The sequence below is a fragment of the Megalopta genalis genome, unplaced genomic scaffold (genome assembly GCF_051020955.1).
Source record: "Megalopta genalis isolate 19385.01 unplaced genomic scaffold, iyMegGena1_principal scaffold0218, whole genome shotgun sequence".
Lineage (NCBI taxonomy): Eukaryota > Metazoa > Arthropoda > Insecta > Hymenoptera > Halictidae > Megalopta > Megalopta genalis.
Genome location: NW_027476287.1, coordinates 62501 through 80000, shown reverse-complemented (window position 1 = coordinate 80000; position 17500 = coordinate 62501). Strand labels below are relative to the sequence as shown.

The following is a 17500-nucleotide window of genomic DNA, read 5'->3' as shown; positions in this document are numbered from 1 at the left end:
GAGAGAGACTTTTTTTCCTCTGGCAACATAACGGTAAGAGACATCCTTCCACACTCATAGGTTCCACTCCCTGGGGCTATGATATATATATACATATAAATTCAAATTCGAAGCAACGGTCACAATTCTACTCTATATTTTTGCGGGTTATGTGTTCTTTCGTTCAATTTCTTTCATGCGTTCGTTCGATCTCTGTACACAGTCTTCACATAGGACAGACTCGTGTAGTACGCTTTCGTGGGTTAAACCCATCTCGTTTCATTTCAGGCGACGTCGGGAGCGCGTTGAAAATGTACCAGTGAAATCTCGATAGTTCTACGGATACGAATCGTCCCGAAAAAGATTTTGTCACCGCTTCGAAGCGGTGTTTCAGACGGGCGGACGTATATAAAACATATACGACACACGACACCGCCTTCCACACTCACGCTAGTTCGAACACGATTTCCATCTCTCTCGAAGACTGTTAGACGTACGTAAAATTTCTCAATATTCATAGGACCGCGACAAACGCCGACGAAGCGCCCATCATTCGCTCGTACGTATATAGGCAACAAGTGCCATCAACGCAAGCAGTTTATAAGTACGTAAACGACCCTCAGCCAGGCGTGGTCCAGGAATTGTATCCGTGGACCGCAATGTGCGTTCGAAATGTCGATGTTCATGTGTCCTGCAGTTCACACGTTGACGCGCAATTAGCTGCGTTCTTCATCGACCCACGAGCCAAGTGATCCACCGTTCAGGGTAATTTTTCCCTTTTATTCTCTCATATATATAATGTGTATTTGCTATCCACCACATTTTTGTGTTATATTTCGGAACAAACCGATACCCGAAGAGCTCCAACCAGCGCGCGAAGGAGATTCGGGAGTCGTCGTACAACGACATAATTGTCCCTTAAAGAACGAGATATTTCCGTCGAAACCATATATATATATGTACGAGCAAATCCAAAACCACTGTTTTCTTGCAAGTTCGACGGTCGGAGCGAATAGAACATTGAAAAGCCTTCTATCGAAGAAACACAGAGAGTATATCACCTCCAAAAACGACGGGGATATGGATATTCAAACTGGACAATTATCAACCCGATACTGGATTCGAAAAGTTTCTCTCTCCTTTCGTCGTTATTTACACCGGACGGACTCACGGCCGGCTCTAGCTGGGTGTCATATATATATACGTCCCACGCTCATGCTGCCACTAGCGCGCAACAGAGTAGGGTGTCAATGACAACGACACAGCATTGAAACGAGCTACACAAGCCGGTCTCTCTTGATACCAATGTAAACGAGCATTAAGTTATCTTCAGACTGCCCGATATTTTCGTCCTTTGGACTTTCCCAACGATTCCTTTTTTTCTTTTTTTTTTTACACCACAGCGAAGACTTGAGGAAGCGTGATTAGCACGCTCGCATCCCTCCCTGTCCTACTACAACTGTGTGTGTGTGTGTGTGTAAAGAAAGAAAAAAGAATACATTGGCTTTCTCTCTATCGAGAAGATGGCCTACGCAACGCAGATCAAAGGCCTAATACGTGTAATATAATACGCGTCTGGCCGTGTATAAATCACGCACGAATGATCTGGTCGGGCCCAACTCTTCTCGTACGCTTATTTTTCCGTGTTGGGGCACTATCATAAAATCACACAAACCCCAACACGTGTGTGTCTTGGAAGGAAGATGGCCTACGCAACGCAGATCAAAGGCCTAATACGTGTAGTACACACGTCTGCCGTGTAAATCACGCACGAATGATCTGGTCGGGCCCAACTCTTCTCCACCACACCACATCCCAACTTTGTACATTTTTATATATTTTTGTGCGTTGGGGCACCTTCATAATCACAAACCCCAACAACACATATATCTCTCTCTCTTTGAAAGATTTGTTGTGGCCTACGCAACGCAGATCAAAGGCCTAATACGTGTAGTACACACGTCTGGCCGTGTAAATCACGCACGAATGATCTGGCGGGCTCAACAATATCTTTTTTTTTTATATGAATTCTTATCCACAAACTAATCGAATTCATTTTCTCTCCTCCTCTCCTCTCTCTTTGAGATATATTGGAACATTGTAATGATCCTTCCGCAGGTTCACCTACGGAAACCTTGTTACGACTTTTACTTCCTCTAAATAATCAAGTTTGGTCATCTTCCCGGCATCATCGGCAATGCCGAAACATTGCCGCGCACCAGTCCGAAGACCTCACTAAATCATTCAATCGGTAGTAGCGACGGGCGGTGTGTACAAAGGGCAGGGACGTAATCAACGCGAGCTTATGACTCGCGCTTACTGGGAATTCCTCGTTCATGGGGAATAATTGCAAGCCCCAATCCCTAGCACGAAGGAGGTTCAGCGGGTTACCCGGGCCTTTCGGCCAGGGAACACACGCTGATTCCTTCAGTGTAGCGCGCGTGCGGCCCAGAACATCTAAGGGCATCACAGACCTGTTATTGCTCAATCTCGTGCGGCTAGAAGCCGCCTGTCCCTCTAAGAAGATTTGTTTGTACGTTGGTAGTAAAAACCCCACCGGCAGAAGCCGAGAGCCTTCGAGATACCATAATTACGTCTATTTAGCAGGCTAGAGTCTCGTTCGTTATCGGAATTAACCAGACAAATCGCTCCACCAACTAAGAACGGCCATGCACCACCACCCACCGAATCAAGAAAGAGCTATCAATCTGTCAATCCTTCCGGTGTCCGGGCCTGGTGAGGTTTCCCGTGTTGAGTCAAATTAAGCCGCAGGCTCCACTCCTGGTGGTGCCCTTCCGTCAATTCCTTTAAGTTTCAGCTTTGCAACCATACTTCCCCCGGAACCCAAAAGCTTTGGTTTCCCGGAAGCTGCCCGCCGAGTCATCGTAGGAACTTCGGCGGATCGCTAGCTGGCATCGTTTATGGTTAGAACTAGGGCGGTATCTGATCGCCTTCGAACCTCTAACTTTCGTTCTTGATTAATGAAAACATTTTTGGCAAATGCTTTCGCTTCTGTCCGTCTTGCGACGATCCAAGAATTTCACCTCTAACGTCGCAATACGAATGCCCCCATCTGTCCCTATTAATCATTACCTCGGGGTTCCGAAAACCAACAAAATAGAACCGAGGTCCTATTCCATTATTCCATGCACACAGTATTCAGGCGAAGGTAGCCTGCTTTGAGCACTCTAATTTGTTCAAAGTAAACGTACCGGCCCACCTCGACACTCAGTGAAGAGCACCGCGATGGGATATTAGTTGGACCGCCCCGTGAAGAGCAAAGCCCACCGGTAGGACGTACCACATAATGCCAGTTAAACACCGCGAGCGATGAACCGACACTGTGACACACAGATTCAACTACGAGCTTTTTAACCGCAACAACTTTAATATACGCTATTGGAGCTGGAATTACCGCGGCTGCTGGCACCAGACTTGCCCTCCAATGGATCCTCGTTAAAGGATTTAAAGTGTACTCATTCCGATTACGGGGCCTCGGATGAGTCCCGTATCGTTATTTTTCGTCACTACCTCCCCGTGCCGGGAGTGGGTAATTTGCGCGCCTGCTGCCTTCCTTGGATGTGGTAGCCGTTTCTCAGGCTCCCTCTCCGGAATCGAACCCTGATTCCCCGTTACCCGTTACAACCATGGTAGGCGCAGAACCTACCATCGACAGTTGATAAGGCAGACATTTGAAAGATGCGTCGCCGGTGCTATAAGACCATGCGATCAGCACAAAGTTATTCAGAGTCACCAAAGCAAACGATGGACGAGTGTAAACACCCGCCACCGATTGGTTTTGATCTAATAAAAGCGTTCCTACCATCTCTGGTCGGAACTCTGTTTTGCATGTATTAGCTCTAGAATTACCACAGTTATCCAAGTAAATTTTAGTACGATCTAAGAAACCATAACTGATTTAATGAGCCATTCGCGGTTTCACCTTAATACGGCATGTACTGAGACATGCATGGCTTAATCTTTGAGACAAGCATATGACTACTGGCAGGATCAACCAGGGAACTATACAATATGTATATATAAAATGGACAAAATTTAAATCCTTTTCCATCGTCGCCTGTTTCATATATATATGTCAGGTCGACACACCACTTTTCTCTTTCAAATATGTACAAGTTTTGCCACATTCCGCGCTTGTAACATATCTTCTTTAACGCTCAATTTCTTTCATTTTTCTACCATACAGATATTTTACCGTACGCCCAAAAACGTACGTATTATATTTTTGTTCTATCATAAAATCACATTTTTCTACGTACGCCAGCTTCGTACGTTTCTATCTTTGCCTTCATAAAATCACAAGATAATTTTATCTTCAAGAGTCTCGCTATTAACATCTTGTAAGATAAATGTACGTCCCAGCTAAAACGTACAAATACTTCAAGTTAAGTAATAATATATCATCGCTATTGACAAATTTTTAAGATCCAAGACACAGTTCTCTCTATATGTTTTAATATTTTTTATGTACTCAAATATATTCAAAGGAAAAAGTACATGGGTGATGCCATAGTCGTGGAAGCGCGTACGCTCACACTGATCTTCTGACCGCCGGAAGCACGAAACCTCTGATCTGGGCAAAATCGGCAAGCCGAGGAAGAACGGACAGGACACATGCTGGACTGGCGAGAAAGCGTGTTCTTCCGCTCGCGCTAGGCATTTCGATTTCTGACACCTCTTGATTTAAAAAATCAGTTTTTTGATAGTTTTCTCTCTCCACTGGGCTATTCATTTTAGCCACAGTTTTCAATTGGTACGATTTGCTTCCAAATCTTACAGATGCATTTTAAAAAATTTTTCCATCGCTCGGACAGAAGAGTCGATTGCTCAGTGAGTACGAGTATACATACAAAGTGCATACGGGTAACCAACCCCGTAGGGCTTGCCACATATGGGCCATTCGGTCAAAGACACCGACCCGTGGCCACGCTGTGTGGAGAAAAGTCCGTAACGTAAACGGCACGAAACAGTCAGGACCGAAGCCCCGAAGGAGCTCTGAGACAGCTTCTCGACCGAGATCGTAGAATTGGCCCAAAACCCGCTCTGCTCCGTCCGCCTCGCACGGACCGTGTATCTCTTATAGATACCGAACGGCCGGCAAGGACGCCGGCGCCGCCGGCCGAATAGCACGCGCGCTTATGAGTGTAAACCGCCGCGGCAACAGACCGCCCGGCCGTGCTGTTGTAACATAGCGCGTGAACGAACGAAAAAAAAATTTATAGTAAACATTAAAATAAATTACATTACCGTAAACTAGACAAAAAATTACACATTTTTTCCCAATATGAAAATTTTCACAAACTTTTCAAAGTCCCATCGCATCGAGTAAACTTTTTTAATAACGCTTCCGCACGATTCTAAATGCTTAATCCATATGTGAAATCGTTCACTGATCACGAATATCGTATTTAAAAAAATTACAAAAATTTATTTTTCAAAATAATCAAAAAAAAACGAAAAATCACAAGAGTAAAGTACCATTATTTTAAACAATATGTCGTTCTAAATGCTTAATCCCTATGTAAAAAAGTTATCTAAGCAAGAATATGTAATTGAAAAAAATTAGAAAAATTTATTTTAGCCGTAAATCGAAAATAATGGGGACACCGGAGCTGTTCGAAGCGCCGAGACGCGCCGCGTACGGCCGAATATTTTCTAAGTCCCAACGTACCGATCAAGAGTAAAGTACCATTTTCCTACATTAGATTTCGTTCTAAATGCTTAATCCCTATGTAAAAACGTTAGTTAAGCAAGAATATCGTATTTTTAAAAAAATCTAATGATAGGATTTTCCAGAAAATTGAAAAAACCGAAAAATGTCAAGAGTAAAGTGCCATTTTCTGACATTAGATTTCGTTCTAAATGCTTAATCCCTATGTAGAAACGTTAGTTAAGCAAGAATATCGTATTTTTAAAAAAATCTAATGATAGGATTTTTCAGAAAATTGAAAAAACCGTAAAATGTCAAGAGTAAAGTGCCCTTATTTTAAACAATGTATCGTTCTAAATGCTTAATCCCTATGTAAAAAAGTTATTTTAGCAGGAATATGTTATTGAAAAAAATTAGAAAAATTTATTTTAGCCGTAAATCGAAAATAATGGGGACACCGGAGCTGTTCGAAGCGCCGAGCGCGCCGCGTACGCCCGAATATTTTCAAAGTCCCAACGTACCGATCAAGAGTAAAGTACCATTTTCCTACATTAGGTTTCGTTCTAAATGCTTAATCCCTATGTAAAAACGTTAGTTAAGCAAGAATATCGTATTTTTAAAAAAATCTAATGATAGGATTTCCCAGAAAATTGAAAAAACCGAAAAATGTCAAGAGTAAAGTGCCATTTTCTGACATTAGATTTCGTTCTAAATGCTTAATCCCTATGTAGAAACGTTAGTTAAGCAAGAATATCGTATTTTTAAAAAAATCTAATGATAGGATTTTTCAGAAAATTGAAAAAACCGTAAAATGTCAAGAGTAAAGTGCCCTTACTTTAAACAATGTATCGTTCTAAATGCTTAATCCCTATGTAAAAAAGTTATTTAAGCAGGAATATGTTATTGAAAAAAATTAGAAAAATTTATTTTAGCCGTAAATCGAAAATAATGGATCGAGCGAATCGGTCGATTGCGCCGAGACGCGCTATGATGCAACAGACGAGCGATTGGAACGCCCGAATATTTTCAAAGTCCCAACGTACCGATCAAGAGTAAAGTACCATTTTCCTACATTAGATTTCGTTCTAAATGCTTAATCCCTATGTAAAAACGTTAGTTAAGCAAGAATATCGTATTTTTAAAAAAATCTAATGATAGGATTTTCCAGAAAATTGAAAAAACCGAAAAATGTCAAGAGTAAAGTGCCATTTTCTGACATTAGATTTCGTTCTAAATGCTTAATCCCTATGTAGAAACGTTAGTTAAGCAAGAATATCGTATTTTTAAAAAAATCTAATGATAGGATTTTTCAGAAAATTGAAAAAACCGTAAAATGTCAAGAGTAAAGTGCCCTTATTTTAAACAATGTATCGTTCTAAATGCTTAATCCCTATGTAAAAAAGTTATTTAAGCAGGAATATGTTATTGAAAAAAATTAGAAAAATTTATTTTAGCCGTAAATCGAAAATAATGGATCGAGCGAATCGGTCGATTGCGCCGAGACGCGCTATGATGCAACAGACGAGCGATTGGAACGCCCGAATATTTTCAAAGTCCCAACGTACCGATCAAGAGTAAAGTACCATTTTCCTACATTAGGTTTCGTTCTAAATGCTTAATCCCTATGTAAAAACGTTAGTTAAGCAAGAATATCGTATTTTTAAAAAAATCTAATGATAGGATTTCCCAGAAAATTGAAAAAACCGAAAAATGTCAAGAGTAAAGTGCCATTTTCTGACATTAGATTTCGTTCTAAATGCTTAATCCCTATGTAGAAACGTTAGTTAAGCAAGAATATCGTATTTTTAAAAAAATCTAATGATAGGATTTTTCAGAAAATTGAAAAAACCGTAAAATGTCAAGAGTAAAGTGCCCTTATTTTAAACAATGTATCGTTCTAAATGCTTAATCCCTATGTAAAAAAGTTATTTTAGCAGGAATATGTTATTGAAAAAAATTAGAAAAATTTATTTTAGCCGTAAATCGAAAATAATGGGGACACCGGAGCTGTTCGAAGCGCCGAGCGCGCCGCGTACGCCCGAATATTTTCAAAGTCCCAACGTACCGATCAAGAGTAAAGTACCATTTTCCTACATTAGATTTCGTTCTAAATGCTTAATCCCTATGTAAAAACGTTAGTTAAGCAAGAATATCGTATTTTAAAAAAAATCTAATGATAGGATTTTCCAGAAAATTGAAAAAACCGAAAAATGTCAAGAGTAAAGTGCCATTTTCTGACATTAGATTTCGTTCTAAATGCTTAATCCCTATGTAGAAACGTTAGTTAAGCAAGATTATCGTATTTTTAAAAAAATTGAAAAAACCGTAAAATGTCAAGAGTAAAGTGCCCTTACTTTAAACAATGTATCGTTCTAAATGCTTAATCCCTATGTAAAAAAGTTATTTAAGCAGGAATATGTTATTGAAAAAAATTAGAAAAATTTATTTTAGCCGTAAATCGAAAATAATGGATCGAGCGAATCGGTCGATTGCGCCGAGACGCGCTATGATGCAACAGACGAGCGATTGGAACGCCCGAATATTTTCAAAGTCCCAACGTACCGATCAAGAGTAAAGTACCATTTTCCTACATTAGATTTCGTTCTAAATGCTTAATCCCTATGTAAAAACGTTAGTTAAGCAAGAATATCGTATTTTTAAAAAAATCTAATGATAGGATTTTCCAGAAAATTGAAAAAACCGAAAAATGTCAAGAGTAAAGTGCCATTTTCTGACATTAGATTTCGTTCTAAATGCTTAATCCCTATGTAGAAACGTTAGTTAAGCAAGAATATCGTATTTTTAAAAAAATCTAATGATAGGATTTTTCAGAAAATTGAAAAAACCGTAAAATGTCAAGAGTAAAGTGCCCTTATTTTAAACAATGTATCGTTCTAAATGCTTAATCCCTATGTAAAAAAGTTATTTTAGCAGGAATATGTTATTGAAAAAAATTAGAAAAATTTATTTTAGCCGTAAATCGAAAATAATGGGGACACCGGAGCTGTTCGAAGCGCCGAGCGCGCCGCGTACGCCCGAATATTTTCAAAGTCCCAACGTACCGATCAAGAGTAAAGTACCATTTTCCTACATTAGATTTCGTTCTAAATGCTTAATCCCTATGTAAAAACGTTAGTTAAGCAAGAATATCGTATTTTAAAAAAAATCTAATGATAGGATTTTCCAGAAAATTGAAAAAACCGAAAAATGTCAAGAGTAAAGTGCCATTTTCTGACATTAGATTTCGTTCTAAATGCTTAATCCCTATGTAGAAACGTTAGTTAAGCAAGATTATCGTATTTTTAAAAAAATCTAATGATAGGATTTTTCAGAAAATTGAAAAAACCGTAAAATGTCAAGAGTAAAGTGCCCTTACTTTAAACAATGTATCGTTCTAAATGCTTAATCCCTATGTAAAAAAGTTATTTAAGCAGGAATATGTTATTGAAAAAAATTAGAAAAATTTATTTTAGCCGTAAATCGAAAATAATGGATCGAGCGAATCGGTCGATTGCGCCGAGACGCGCTATGATGCAACAGACGAGCGATTGGAACGCCCGAATATTTTCAAAGTCCCAACGTACCGATCAAGAGTAAAGTACCATTTTCCTACATTAGATTTCGTTCTAAATGCTTAATCCCTATGTAAAAACGTTAGTTAAGCAAGAATATCGTATTTTTAAAAAAATCTAATGATAGGATTTTCCAGAAAATTGAAAAAACCGAAAAATGTCAAGAGTAAAGTGCCATTTTCTGACATTAGATTTCGTTCTAAATGCTTAATCCCTATGTAGAAACGTTAGTTAAGCAAGAATATCGTATTTTTAAAAAAATCTAATGATAGGATTTTTCAGAAAATTGAAAAAACCGTAAAATGTCAAGAGTAAAGTGCCCTTATTTTAAACAATGTATCGTTCTAAATGCTTAATCCCTATGTAAAAAAGTTATTTTAGCAGGAATATGTTATTGAAAAAAATTAGAAAAATTTATTTTAGCCGTAAATCGAAAATAATGGGGACACCGGAGCTGTTCGAAGCGCCGAGCGCGCCGCGTACGCCCGAATATTTTCAAAGTCCCAACGTACCGATCAAGAGTAAAGTACCATTTTCCTACATTAGATTTCGTTCTAAATGCTTAATCCCTATGTAAAAACGTTAGTTAAGCAAGAATATCGTATTTTAAAAAAAATCTAATGATAGGATTTTCCAGAAAATTGAAAAAACCGAAAAATGTCAAGAGTAAAGTGCCATTTTCTGACATTAGATTTCGTTCTAAATGCTTAATCCCTATGTAGAAACGTTAGTTAAGCAAGATTATCGTATTTTTAAAAAAATCTAATGATAGGATTTTTCAGAAAATTGAAAAAACCGTAAAATGTCAAGAGTAAAGTGCCCTTACTTTAAACAATGTATCGTTCTAAATGCTTAATCCCTATGTAAAAAAGTTATTTAAGCAGGAATATGTTATTGAAAAAAATTAGAAAAATTTATTTTAGCCGTAAATCGAAAATAATGGATCGAGCGAATCGGTCGATTGCGCCGAGACGCGCTATGATGCAACAGACGAGCGATTGGAACGCCCGAATATTTTCAAAGTCCCAACGTACCGATCAAGAGTAAAGTACCATTTTCCTACATTAGATTTCGTTCTAAATGCTTAATCCCTATGTAAAAACGTTAGTTAAGCAAGAATATCGTATTTTTAAAAAAATCTAATGATAGGATTTTCCAGAAAATTGAAAAAACCGAAAAATGTCAAGAGTAAAGTGCCATTTTCTGACATTAGATTTCGTTCTAAATGCTTAATCCCTATGTAGAAACGTTAGTTAAGCAAGATTATCGTATTTTTAAAAAAATCTAATGATAGGATTTTTCAGAAAATTGAAAAAACCGTAAAATGTCAAGAGTAAAGTGCCCTTACTTTAAACAATGTATCGTTCTAAATGCTTAATCCCTATGTAAAAAAGTTATTTAAGCAGGAATATGTTATTGAAAAAAATTAGAAAAATTTATTTTAGCCGTAAATCGAAAATAATGGATCGAGCGAATCGGTCGATTGCGCCGAGACGCGCTATGATGCAACAGACGAGCGATTGGAACGCCCGAATATTTTCAAAGTCCCAACGTACCGATCAAGAGTAAAGTACCATTTTCCTACATTAGATTTCGTTCTAAATGCTTAATCCCTATGTAAAAACGTTAGTTAAGCAAGAATATCGTATTTTTAAAAAAATCTAATGATAGGATTTTCCAGAAAATTGAAAAAACCGAAAAATGTCAAGAGTAAAGTGCCATTTTCTGACATTAGATTTCGTTCTAAATGCTTAATCCCTATGTAGAAACGTTAGCTAAGCAAGAATATCGTATTTTTAAAAAAATCTAATGATAGGATTTTTCAGAAAATTGAAAAAACCGTAAAATGTCAAGAGTAAAGTGCCCTTATTTTAAACAATGTATCGTTCTAAATGCTTAATCCCTATGTAAAAAAGTTATTTAAGCAGGAATATGTTATTGAAAGAAATTAGAAAAATTTATTTTAGCCGTAAATCGAAAATAATGGATCGAGCGAATCGGTCGATTGCGCCGAGACGCGCTATGATGCAACAGACGAGCGATTGGAACGCCCGAATATTTTCAAAGTCCCAACGTACCGATCAAGAGTAAAGTACCATTTTCCTACATTAGATTTCGTTCTAAATGCTTAATCCCTATGTAAAAACGTTAGTTAAGCAAGAATATCGTATTTTTAAAAAAATCTAATGATAGGATTTCCCAGAAAATTGAAAAAACCGAAAAATGTCAAGAGTAAAGTGCCATTTTCTGACATTAGATTTCGTTCTAAATGCTTAATCCCTATGTAGAAACGTTAGTTAAGCAAGAATATCGTATTTTTAAAAAAATCTAATGATAGGATTTTTCAGAAAATTGAAAAAACCGTAAAATGTCAAGAGTAAAGTGCCATTTTCTGACATTAGATTTCGTTCTAAATGCTTAATCCCTATGTAGAAACGTTAGTTAAGCAAGAATATCGTATTTTTAAAAAAATCTAATGATAGGATTTTTCAGAAAATTGAAAAAACCGTAAAATGTCAAGAGTAAAGTGCCCTTACTTTAAACAATGTATCGTTCTAAATGCTTAATCCCTATGTAAAAAAGTTATTTAAGCAGGAATATGTTATTGAAAAAAATTAGAAAAATTTATTTTAGCCGTAAATCGAAAATAATGGATCGAGCGAATCGGTCGATTGCGCCGAGACGCGCTATGATGCAACAGACGAGCGATTGGAACGCCCGAATATTTTCAAAGTCCCAACGTACCGATCAAGAGTAAAGTACCATTTTCCTACATTAGATTTCGTTCTAAATGCTTAATCCCTATGTAAAAACGTTAGTTAAGCAAGAATATCGTATTTTTAAAAAAATCTAATGATAGGATTTTCCAGAAAATTGAAAAAACCGAAAAATGTCAAGAGTAAAGTGCCATTTTCTGACATTAGATTTCGTTCTAAATGCTTAATCCCTATGTAGAAACGTTAGTTAAGCAAGAATATCGTATTTTTAAAAAAATCTAATGATAGGATTTTTCAGAAAATTGAAAAAACCGTAAAATGTCAAGAGTAAAGTGCCCTTATTTTAAACAATGTATCGTTCTAAATGCTTAATCCCTATGTAAAAAAGTTATTTTAGCAGGAATATGTTATTGAAAAAAATTAGAAAAATTTATTTTAGCCGTAAATCGAAAATAATGGGGACACCGGAGCTGTTCGAAGCGCCGAGCGCGCCGCGTACGCCCGAATATTTTCAAAGTCCCAACGTACCGATCAAGAGTAAAGTACCATTTTCCTACATTAGATTTCGTTCTAAATGCTTAATCCCTATGTAAAAACGTTAGTTAAGCAAGAATATCGTATTTTAAAAAAAATCTAATGATAGGATTTTCCAGAAAATTGAAAAAACCGAAAAATGTCAAGAGTAAAGTGCCATTTTCTGACATTAGATTTCGTTCTAAATGCTTAAACCCTATGTAGAAACGTTAGTTAAGCAAGATTATCGTATTTTTAAAAAAATCTAATGATAGGATTTTTCAGAAAATTGAAAAAACCGTAAAATGTCAAGAGTAAAGTGCCCTTACTTTAAACAATGTATCGTTCTAAATGCTTAATCCCTATGTAAAAAAGTTATTTAAGCAGGAATATGTTATTGAAAAAAATTAGAAAAATTTATTTTAGCCGTAAATCGAAAATAATGGATCGAGCGAATCGGTCGATTGCGCCGAGACGCGCTATGATGCAACAGACGAGCGATTGGAACGCCCGAATATTTTCAAAGTCCCAACGTACCGATCAAGAGTAAAGTACCATTTTCCTACATTAGATTTCGTTCTAAATGCTTAATCCCTATGTAAAAACGTTAGTTAAGCAAGAATATCGTATTTTTAAAAAAATCTAATGATAGGATTTCCCAGAAAATTGAAAAAACCGAAAAATGTCAAGAGTAAAGTGCCATTTTCTGACATTAGATTTCGTTCTAAATGCTTAATCCCTATGTAGAAACGTTAGTTAAGCAAGAATATCGTATTTTTAAAAAAATCTAATGATAGGATTTTTCAGAAAATTGAAAAAACCGTAAAATGTCAAGAGTAAAGTGCCCTTACTTTAAACAATGTATCGTTCTAAATGCTTAATCCCTATGTAAAAAAGTTATTTAAGCAGGAATATGTTATTGAAAAAAATTAGAAAAATTTATTTTAGCCGTAAATCGAAAATAATGGATCGAGCGAATCGGTCGATTGCGCCGAGACGCGCTATGATGCAACAGACGAGCGATTGGAACGCCCGAATATTTTCAAAGTCCCAACGTACCGATCAAGAGTAAAGTACCATTTTCCTACATTAGATTTCGTTCTAAATGCTTAATCCCTATGTAAAAACGTTAGTTAAGCAAGAATATCGTATTTTTAAAAAAATCTAATGATAGGATTTCCCAGAAAATTGAAAAAACCGAAAAATGTCAAGAGTAAAGTGCCATTTTCTGACATTAGATTTCGTTCTAAATGCTTAATCCCTATGTAGAAACGTTAGTTAAGCAAGAATATCGTATTTTTAAAAAAATCTAATGATAGGATTTTTCAGAAAATTGAAAAAACCGTAAAATGTCAAGAGTAAAGTGCCCTTATTTTAAACAATGTATCGTTCTAAATGCTTAATCCCTATGTAAAAAAGTTATTTTAGCAGGAATATGTTATTGAAAAAAATTAGAAAAATTTATTTTAGCCGTAAATCGAAAATAATGGGGACACCGGAGCTGTTCGAAGCGCCGAGCGCGCCGCGTACGCCCGAATATTTTCAAAGTCCCAACGTACCGATCAAGAGTAAAGTACCATTTTCCTACATTAGATTTCGTTCTAAATGCTTAATCCCTATGTAAAAACGTTAGTTAAGCAAGAATATCGTATTTTAAAAAAAATCTAATGATAGGATTTTCCAGAAAATTGAAAAAACCGAAAAATGTCAAGAGTAAAGTGCCATTTTCTGACATTAGATTTCGTTCTAAATGCTTAATCCCTATGTAGAAACGTTAGTTAAGCAAGAATATCGTATTTTTAAAAAAATCTAATGATAGGATTTTTCAGAAAATTGAAAAAACCGTAAAATGTCAAGAGTAAAGTGCCCTTACTTTAAACAATGTATCGTTCTAAATGCTTAATCCCTATGTAAAAAAGTTATTTAAGCAGGAATATGTTATTGAAAAAAATTAGAAAAATTTATTTTAGCCGTAAATCGAAAATAATGGATCGAGCGAATCGGTCGATTGCGCCGAGACGCGCTATGATGCAACAGACGAGCGATTGGAACGCCCGAATATTTTCAAAGTCCCAACGTACCGATCAAGAGTAAAGTACCATTTTCCTACATTAGATTTCGTTCTAAATGCTTAATCCCTATGTAAAAACGTTAGTTAAGCAAGAATATCGTATTTTTAAAAAAATCTAATGATAGGATTTCCCAGAAAATTGAAAAAACCGAAAAATGTCAAGAGTAAAGTGCCATTTTCTGACATTAGATTTCGTTCTAAATGCTTAATCCCTATGTAGAAACGTTAGTTAAGCAAGAATATCGTATTTTTAAAAAAATCTAATGATAGGATTTTTCAGAAAATTGAAAAAACCGTAAAATGTCAAGAGTAAAGTGCCCTTACTTTAAACAATGTATCGTTCTAAATGCTTAATCCCTATGTAAAAAAGTTATTTAAGCAGGAATATGTTATTGAAAAAAATTAGAAAAATTTATTTTAGCCGTAAATCGAAAATAATGGATCGAGCGAATCGGTCGATTGCGCCGAGACGCGCTATGATGCAACAGACGAGCGATTGGAACGCCCGAATATTTTCAAAGTCCCAACGTACCGATCAAGAGTAAAGTACCATTTTCCTACATTAGATTTCGTTCTAAATGCTTAATCCCTATGTAAAAACGTTAGTTAAGCAAGAATATCGTATTTTTAAAAAAATCTAATGATAGGATTTTCCAGAAAATTGAAAAAACCGAAAAATGTCAAGAGTAAAGTGCCATTTTCTGACATTAGATTTCGTTCTAAATGCTTAATCCCTATGTAGAAACGTTAGTTAAGCAAGAATATCGTATTTTTAAAAAAATCTAATGATAGGATTTTTCAGAAAATTGAAAAAACCGTAAAATGTCAAGAGTAAAGTGCCCTTATTTTAAACAATGTATCGTTCTAAATGCTTAATCCCTATGTAAAAAAGTTATTTTAGCAGGAATATGTTATTGAAAAAAATTAGAAAAATTTATTTTAGCCGTAAATCGAAAATAATGGGGACACCGGAGCTGTTCGAAGCGCCGAGCGCGCCGCGTACGCCCGAATATTTTCAAAGTCCCAACGTACCGATCAAGAGTAAAGTACCATTTTCCTACATTAGATTTCGTTCTAAATGCTTAATCCCTATGTAAAAACGTTAGTTAAGCAAGAATATCGTATTTTAAAAAAAATCTAATGATAGGATTTTCCAGAAAATTGAAAAAACCGAAAAATGTCAAGAGTAAAGTGCCATTTTCTGACATTAGATTTCGTTCTAAATGCTTAATCCCTATGTAGAAACGTTAGTTAAGCAAGATTATCGTATTTTTAAAAAAATCTAATGATAGGATTTTTCAGAAAATTGAAAAAACCGTAAAATGTCAAGAGTAAAGTGCCCTTACTTTAAACAATGTATCGTTCTAAATGCTTAATCCCTATGTAAAAAAGTTATTTAAGCAGGAATATGTTATTGAAAAAAATTAGAAAAATTTATTTTAGCCGTAAATCGAAAATAATGGATCGAGCGAATCGGTCGATTGCGCCGAGACGCGCTATGATGCAACAGACGAGCGATTGGAACGCCCGAATATTTTCAAAGTCCCAACGTACCGATCAAGAGTAAAGTACCATTTTCCTACATTAGGTTTCGTTCTAAATGCTTAATCCCTATGTAAAAACGTTAGTTAAGCAAGAATATCGTATTTTTAAAAAAATCTAATGATAGGATTTCCCAGAAAATTGAAAAAACCGAAAAATGTCAAGAGTAAAGTGCCATTTTCTGACATTAGATTTCGTTCTAAATGCTTAATCCCTATGTAGAAACGTTAGTTAAGCAAGAATATCGTATTTTTAAAAAAATCTAATGATAGGATTTATCAGAAAATTGAAAAAACCGTAAAATGTCAAGAGTAAAGTGCCCTTACTTTAAACAATGTATCGTTCTAAATGCTTAATCCCTATGTAAAAAAGTTATTTAAGCAGGAATATGTTATTGAAAGAAATTAGAAAAATTTATTTTAGCCGTAAATCGAAAATAATGGATCGAGCGAATCGGTCGATTGCGCCGAGACGCGCTATGATGCAACAGACGAGCGATTGGAACGCCCGAATATTTTCAAAGTCCCAACGTACCGATCAAGAGTAAAGTACCATTTTCCTACATTAGATTTCGTTCTAAATGCTTAATCCCTATGTAAAAACGTTAGTTAAGCAAGAATATCGTATTTTTAAAAAAATCTAATGATAGGATTTTCCAGAAAATTGAAAAAACCGAAAAATGTCAAGAGTAAAGTGCCATTTTCTGACATTAGATTTCGTTCTAAATGCTTAATCCCTATGTAGAAACGTTAGCTAAGCAAGAATATCGTATTTTTAAAAAAATCTAATGATAGGATTTTTCAGAAAATTGAAAAAACCGTAAAATGTCAAGAGTAAAGTGCCCTTATTTTAAACATTATATCGTTCTAAATGCTTAATCCCTATGTAAAAAAGTTATCTAAGCAAGAATATGTTATTGAATAAAATGAGAAAAATTTATTTTAGCCGTAAATCGAAAAAAAGACTGTTCGTTTCTCTGTCTCTCTCGCGCGATCGAAGTATTGATGTTTCCCGGCAAAGTAATGGGATATTAATTAAACTTTATACACGAAATTACTCGTTTTGATCCCCGCTACACAGCCGTATACTTTTTATAATTTTGTGGAATCGGGAACCTTGCAATATTTATCATAACGCGGATCGACTGTCTCTGTCTCTTTCTAGATCGGAAGAATCGATGTTTCCCGGCAAACTAATGGGAGTTTAATTAAACTTTATACACGAAATTACTCGTTTTGATCCCCGCTACACAGCCGTATACTTTTTATAATTTTGTGGAATCGGGAACCTTGAAATATTTAACATAACGCGGATCGACTGTCTCTGTCTCTTTCTAGATCGGAATAATCGATGTTTCCTGGCAAACTATTGGGAGTTTAATTAAACTTTATACATGAAATTACTCGTTTTGATCCCCGCTACACAGCCGTATACT

General features: G+C 35.9%; 2 non-coding genes across 2 annotated transcripts; both read right to left on the bottom strand.

Moving 5' to 3' along the window:
* Positions 1 to 592: 592 nt before the first annotated feature.
* On the bottom strand, positions 593 to 747 carry LOC143262747 (5.8S ribosomal RNA). The gene has a single exon (XR_013036442.1). It is a non-coding gene; the product is annotated as a 5.8S ribosomal RNA (ribosomal RNA).
* A 1333-nt stretch (positions 748 to 2080) lies between these two features.
* Positions 2081 to 4001, bottom strand: LOC143262739 (small subunit ribosomal RNA). Its single transcript, XR_013036433.1, has one exon. It is a non-coding gene; the product is annotated as a small subunit ribosomal RNA (ribosomal RNA).
* Positions 4002 to 17500: the final 13499 nt, after the last annotated feature.